This window comes from Symphalangus syndactylus, chromosome 23 (assembly GCF_028878055.3).
Source record: "Symphalangus syndactylus isolate Jambi chromosome 23, NHGRI_mSymSyn1-v2.1_pri, whole genome shotgun sequence".
Classification (NCBI taxonomy): Eukaryota; Metazoa; Chordata; class Mammalia; order Primates; family Hylobatidae; genus Symphalangus; species Symphalangus syndactylus.
In genome coordinates this window covers 38,313,342-38,320,607 of record NC_072445.2, presented here as the reverse complement: position 1 = coordinate 38,320,607, position 7,266 = coordinate 38,313,342, and positions in this window count along the sequence as shown.

Here is a 7,266-nt window from a genome sequence, read left to right as displayed (position 1 = left end):
AAAAAGAAAAAAAATTAAAAATTAGCTGTGTGACGGCAGACGCCTGTAGTCCCAGCTACTCGGGAGGCTGAGGCAGAATGGCATGAACCCAGGAGGCGGAGCTTGCAGTGAGCCGAGATTGCGCCACTGCACTTCAGCCTGGGTGACAGAGCGAAACTCTGTCTCAAGGAAAAATAAAAAACAAACCAAACCAATATATTGTATTCTTGAAAAATGTTAAGAGATTGGATGTTGTGTTCTTACCACAAAAATGATAATTATGTGAGGTAATGCATATGTTAATTAGCTAGATTTAGTCATTCCAAGTTTATATATGCTTCAAAATACCATGTAATACCTATGGAAACTAAGAATTAGGCTGGGCACAGAGGCTCACACCTGAAATCCCAGTGCTTTGGTAGGCCAAGGCAAGAGGATTGCATGAACCCAAGAATTTGAAACCAGCTTGGGCAACATAGGCAGGCCACGTCTCTACAAAAAATACAAAAAATTAGCTGAGAGTGGTGGCTGGAGCCTGTAGTCCCAGCTATAGGCTGAGCTGGGAGGATCACTGGAGCCCAAGTGTTTTGAGACTGCAGTGAGCCGTGACTGTGGCAGTGCACCCCAGCCTGGGAGATGCGTCTCAAAAAAATAATGAAGATAAAGATAAAAAAGCAGTCCAGGTGTGGTGGCTTATGCCTGTAATCCCAGCACTTCGGGAGGCTGATGTGGACGGATCACTCGAGGCCAGGAGCTCAGGACCAGCCTGGCCAACAAGAAGAAACCCCATCTCTATCAAAAAATACAAAAATTGGCCAGGCGCGGTGGCTCACGCTTGTAATCCCAGCACTTTGGGAGGCCGAGGCGGGCAGATCACGAGGTCAGGAGATCGAGACCACAGTGAAACCCCGTCTCTACTAAAAATACAAAAAATTAGCCGGGCGTGGTGGCGGGCACCTGTAGTCCCAGCTACTCGGAGAGGCTGAGGCAGGAGAATGGCGTGAACCCCGGAGGCGGAGCTTGCAGTGAGCCGAGATTGCGCCACTGCACTCCAGCCTGGGCGACAGAGCGAGACTCCGTCTCAAAAAAAAAAATACAAAAATTAACTGGACGTGGTGGTGCATCCTTGTAGTACCTGCTACTCTGGAGGCTGAGGCATGAGAATCTCTTGAATCCAGGAGGTTGAAGTTGCAGTGAGCCAAGAAGATCACTCTAGTGCACTCTACTGACAGAGCTAGAATTTGTCTCAAGAATAAATAAATAAACATTTAATTAATAAATAAACAAACCAAAACCAAACTATCATGTTGTATATGATAAATACATAAAATTTATCTGTCAATTTAAAAATAATAGGCTGGGCACGGTGGCTCATGCCTGTAATCTCAGCACTTTGGAAGGCCAAGGCAGGTGGTTCACCTGAGGTTAGGAGTTCGAGACCAGCCTGGCCAACACAGCAAAACCCTGTCTCTACTAAAAATACAAAAATTACCTGGGCGTGTAATCCCAGCACTTTAGGAGGCCAAGGCAGGCGGATCTCGAGGTCAGGAGATCGAGACCATCCTGGCTAACACGGTGAAACCCCGTCTCTACTAAAAAAATACAAAAAATTAGCCAGGCATTGTGGTGGGCACCTTTAGTCCCAGCTACTCGGGAGGTTGAGGCAGGAGAATAGCGTGAACCCGGGAGGCAGAGCTTGCAGTGAGCTGAGATTGCACCACTGCACTCCAGCCTGGGCGACAGAAGGAGACTCTGTATCAAAAAAAAAAAAAAATTACCTGGGTGTCGTGGCGGGCTCCTGTAATCCAGCTACTCTGGAGGGTGAGGCAGGAAAATTGCTGGAACCTAGGAGGTGGAGGTTGCAGTTACCAGAGATCGCGCCACTGCGCTCCAGCCTGGGTGACAGAGTGAGACTCTGTCTCTAAATAAATAAATAAATATAATAAAATAAAATAGGCTAGGTGTGGTGGCTCACGCCTGTAATCCCAGCATTTTGGAAGGCTGAGGCTGGTGGATCACCTGAGGTCAGGAGTTTGAGACCAGCCTGGCCAACATGGTGAAACTCTGTCTCTACTAAAACTACAAAAATTAGCTGGGTGTGGTGGCACGGGCCTGTAAACCCAGCTACTCAGGAGACTGAGGCAAGAGAATCACTTGCACCCGGGAGGCAAAGCCTGCAGTAAGCCAAGATGGAGCCACTGCACTCCAGCTTGAGCAACAGAGGGAGATTTTGTCTCAAAAAAAGAAAATAATACTACTAATAATAATAATCCATAAATAAATAAATAAATAAAGTTTGGAAGAAATTGATGACATTCATTGTCTCCAGGGGAGGGAAGTATGTGGATGAGGGATGAAGTGGGAGGGAGATTGTCACATATACCCTTTTTCTTCTTTTACACTTCAAACCCTGCAGTTGTATCATGTATTCAAAAATAAAATAAATTTTTTCGGTACCAATCAAGTCCAAGAAAAAGGCCGAATATGTGTACAATCTGTATGGATGTTGACATACCATATTTATTAGTTATTTATTGAAAGCCATCCACCAGGTTATTTATTTTTATTTTTATTTTTTTGAGAAAGAGCCTTGCTCTGTCACCCAGGCTGGAGTGCAATGGTGTGATTTTGGCTCACTGCAACCTCTACCTCCTGGGTTCAAGCGATTCTCCTGCCTCAGCCTCCCTAGTAGCTGGGATTACAGGTGTGTGCCACCACGCCTGGCTAATGTTTGTATTTTTAGTAGAGACGGGGTTTCGCCATTTTGACCAGGCCGTTTTCAAACTCCCAACCTCTAGCCTCTGGTGATCTGCCCCCCTCGGCCATCCAAAGTGCTGAGATTAAAGGCGTGAGTCACCTCGCTGTGCCTAGCCCCAGGTTATTTTTAAAACATACTCTTGTGATTCTTCTCTGTGATGATTCCATGTTTCCGAAGTGTGAAATTTATCAGTACTGAAATTTCCTGTCTTTTTTTTTTTGAGACGGAGTCTTGGTCTGTTGCCCAGGCTGGAGTGCAGTGGCAGGATCTCAGCTCACTGCAACCTCTGCCTCCCGGGTTCAAGCAATTCTCCTGCCTCAGCCTCCCGAGTAGCTGGGATTACAGGTGACCGCCACCATGTCCAGCTAATTTTTGTATTTTTAGTAGATACAGGGTTTTGCCATGTTGGCCAGGCTGATCTAGAACTCCTGACCTCAGGTGATCCGCCCACGAAGGGATTACAGGCATGAGCCACTGCACTGGGCCTATGTTACTTATTTTAAAAAGAGGGCAAATTACTAATGTTAGTGTGGTATAATGTGAAATATATTTGATTTTTGTTCCCGTTCCCGTCACAGAACTCCTAACACTTTGAATTTCCAGAGTGATGAGTGTCTTTCATTGTTTTATTTTTTTTGAGACGGAGTCTTGCTCTTGTCACCCAGATTCGAGTGCAATGGCGTGATCCCGAGTTCAAGCAATTCTCCTGCTTCAGCCTCCTGAGTAGCTGGGATTACAGATGCGCGCCACCACGCCAGGCTAGTTTTTGTAGTTTTAGTAGAGATTGGGTTTCATCATATTGGCCAGGCTGGTCTCGAACTCCTGAACTCGTGATCCGCCTGCCTCAGCCTCCCAAAGTGCTGGGATTACAGACGTGAGCCACCTCGCCCGGCTGTTGTTTTATTTTTTAACTTTTTTTTCCCTTGAATAGAGACAGGCAAATTACTATGTTGCTCAGACTGGTTTTGAACTTCTGGGCTCAAATGATCCTCCTGCCTCTGCTTCCCAAAGTGTTGGGCCACAGTGCCAGGCCAGGAGTGTCTTTTATTATTCATAATGAGCTCTTTTGGATGACATCAGAGTTTATGCTGATGAATGAGTTAGGGTGAGGCCCCTAAGTAGCCTCAGGATGGGGTTGGTCACCAGAAAGAGCAAGGTATTAAAGGAATAGATTTGGAATTTTCAGCCTCACCCACCAACTTCCAGGAAAAGGAGTGGTGTTTGAAGATTAAGCTTTATAAAAATTCCTTTTTTGGCTGGGCACGGTGGCTCACGCCTGTAATCCCAGGACGAGGTGGTTGGATCACGAGGTCAGGAGTTTGAGACCAGCCTTGCCAACATAGTGAAACCCCTGTCTCTACTAAAAATACAAAAATTAGCCGGGCATGGTGGTGCACGCCTGCAGTCCCAGCTACTCGGGAAGCTGAAGCAGGAGAATCACTTGAACCCGGGAGGCGGAGGTTGCGATGAGCCAAGATCAGGTCACTGCACTGCAGCATGGGCAACAGAGCGAGAATCCGTCTCAAAAAAAAAAAAAAAAAAAAAATTTTGAGACAGAGTACTCTGTCACCCAGGCTGGAGCGCAGTGGTGTGATCTTGGCTCACTGCAACCTCTGCCTCCTGAGTTCAAGGGATTCTCCTGCCTCAGCCTCCCTAGTAGCTGGGATTGCAGGTGCCCACAACCATGCCTGGCTAATTTTTGTATTTTTAGTAGAGATGGGGTTTCGCCATGTTGGCCAGGCTGCTCTCAAACTCCTTACCTCAGGTGATCTGCCCATCTCGGCCTCCCAAAGTGCTGAGATTACAGGCGTGAGCCACGACGCCTAGCCTATAAGAACTCTTTTTTTTTTTTTCCCGAGACGGGGCCTTGCTCTGTCACCCAGGCTGGAGTGCAGTGGCCCGGCCATAAAAACTCTTGAACAAGAATGGATGGGGGCTGTGCGCGGTGGCTCATGCCTGTAATCCTAGCCCTTTGCTGAGGTTGGCAAATCACTTGAGGTCCGGAGTTGGAGAGCAGCCTGGCCAACATAGCAAAACACTGTCTCTACTAAAAGCACAAAAAGTAGCCAGGCGTGGTGGAAGGTGCCTGTAATCTCAGCTACTCAGAAGGCTGAGGCTGGATAATCCCTTGAACCCAAGAGGCGGAGGTTGCAGTGAGCCGAGATCTCGCCATTGCACTCTAGCCTGGGCAACAGAGTGCAACTGCCTCTCAAAAGAAAAAAAAAGAACTGATGGGCTGGCAGGGTACTGATACTTGGAGGTGCTGGGAGGGTGGTGCCCAGATGGGCCATGGAAGCGCCAAGCCTCTTCCTCCCCAAAGCTCACCCTATGCATCTTTTAAATCTAGCTATTTATCTATATCTTTGATAGTATCCTTTATAATTAAGTGATAAACCTAAGTGTTTCCCTGAGTTCTGTTAGCAATCCTAGCAAATTATGAAGCGAAGGAGGGGGGTGTGGGAACCCTGATTTATAGCGGGTTTGTCAGAAGCACAGATCACAGCCTTGGTCTTGGAATTGGCATCTAAAGTGGGAGGCAGTCTTTTGGGACTCAGCCCTCCACCTGTGGAATCTGATACCATCTCCAGGTAGCTAGTGTCTGAATTGAATCAAATAGGACACTCATTGTTTGCTGGATAGTTAACTGCTTGGTGTGTGGAGAAAAAGTCCCATACATCTGGTCACAAGTGTTTTGTGTTGTGTGAGCAGACAGGGAGGGTCTTCAGGGATTATAGAAATTTAATCAGCCTGAGCAATTGGCTTGTTTTACAGCCTCCTGCCCTGCAGCCTCTTTTTTCCTAAACCCTGTGTTGAGTGCAGTCACCTAGTTGGTTAAAACTGGCTCCTGGCAGACCCCAGCAACTTGTAGATAAACCCGAGTGAAAGTTCCTCATTACCATGCTGAAGTCTCCATCCTGGGAGGAGCCGTGGCTTCATTCTCATAGCATGTGACCTGTGTGCGGGCGTGAGGATTCACTGTGTTTCCACAACTGGGACCCCTCCTCTACATGCAATGAGGCACCCTCTCCCCTCCCCATCGCCCCCTAAAATCCTCCTGTCACTTATCTCCCGGAGACACTGCTTTGAAGAATCCTCCCAGTGCTCTCCTTACTTGTGACGAGTAATTAAACTCCTATTGATTAAAATCTGCCTTGTGGAGAGTCATTTGTTATTTGCCAGGCAAACAAACCCCGGTTTTTTTCAGGTAACAAGAGTATGGTGGAAGAAAACAGTTTAGGTCAGGCACAGTGGTGCATGCCTGTAATCCCAGCACTTTGGGAGGCTGAGGCAGGTGGGAGGAACACTTGAGCCCAGGCGTTGGAGACCAGCCTGGGCAACATAGTGAGACACCTCCGACTCCACCCCCATTAAAAAAAAAAAAAAAAAAAAAAAAGATGTAATCCCAGCACTTTGGGAGGCTGAGGCGGGCGGATCACCTGAGGTCAAGAGTGGGAGACCAGCCTGGGCAACATGGTGAAACCCCGTTTCTATTCAAAATATAAAAAAATTAGCCAAGCATGGTGGTGGGCGCCTGTAATCCCAGCTACTCCGGAGGCTGAGGCAGGAGAATTGCTTGAACCCGGGAGGTGGAGGTTGCAGTGAGCCGAGATCCTGCCATTGCACTCCAGCCTGGGTGACAGATCGACACTTAGTCTCAAAAAAAAAAAAAAGAGGCCGGGCACAGTGGCTCACACCTGTAATCCTAGCACCTTGGGAGGCCGAAGCGGGTGGATCACCTGAGGTCAGGAGTTTGAGACCAGCCTGGCCAACATGGTGAAACCCCATCTCTACTAAAAATACAAAAATTAGCCGGGTGGGGTGGCACTGGCCTGTAATCCCAGCTACTCCGGAGGCTGAGGCAAGAATTGCTTGAATCCAGGAGGTAGAGGTTGCTGTGAGTTGAGATCGCACCATTGCACTCCAGCCTGGGTGACAGGGCAGGACTGTGTCTCAAAAAAAAAAAAGTTTGTGTTTATAGTTGTATAAGGAAGTGGTGAGTCTGTGAGGTTTGTTGAGGCTCAGAAATTAATACCCCAAAATATGCTGACATGCTGAACTGAAGAAGAAACTTCAAGGTTTCTCTGACCTCTCTTCTCAACCAGCTCTGCCACAGCCAGGATGAGTTATTCTCTGAAGTTCCTCTATCTGCTTCAAGTCCAGACATACCACAAAGAACAATTGTTTTCTCTTCCCCTCCCTATAAGATCAGGAATGGAATCACACCTGAGCAGGTCCTTTCCCAAGAGACTGTCTCTCAGGCTCATTCACATTCCACAGAGAACTATTCAAAAATTAATCTCTATCTCTGGGCCCATTCACTCTCCCTAGTAATCGCCTATGGCCCCTCAGGAGAATTCCTATTCCCTATCCCATATTACTGTTTTGCCAGGATGGTAAATAAGCTCCTGAACCCTGTTGTGGATTGGTTAATCACTCTGTGGTTCTCTCCGTGTACACATTAATCCATTTATATGCCTCTTCTCCAATGCATCTTTTTTTTTTCTTTTTTTTTTTTGGACAGACTCTCG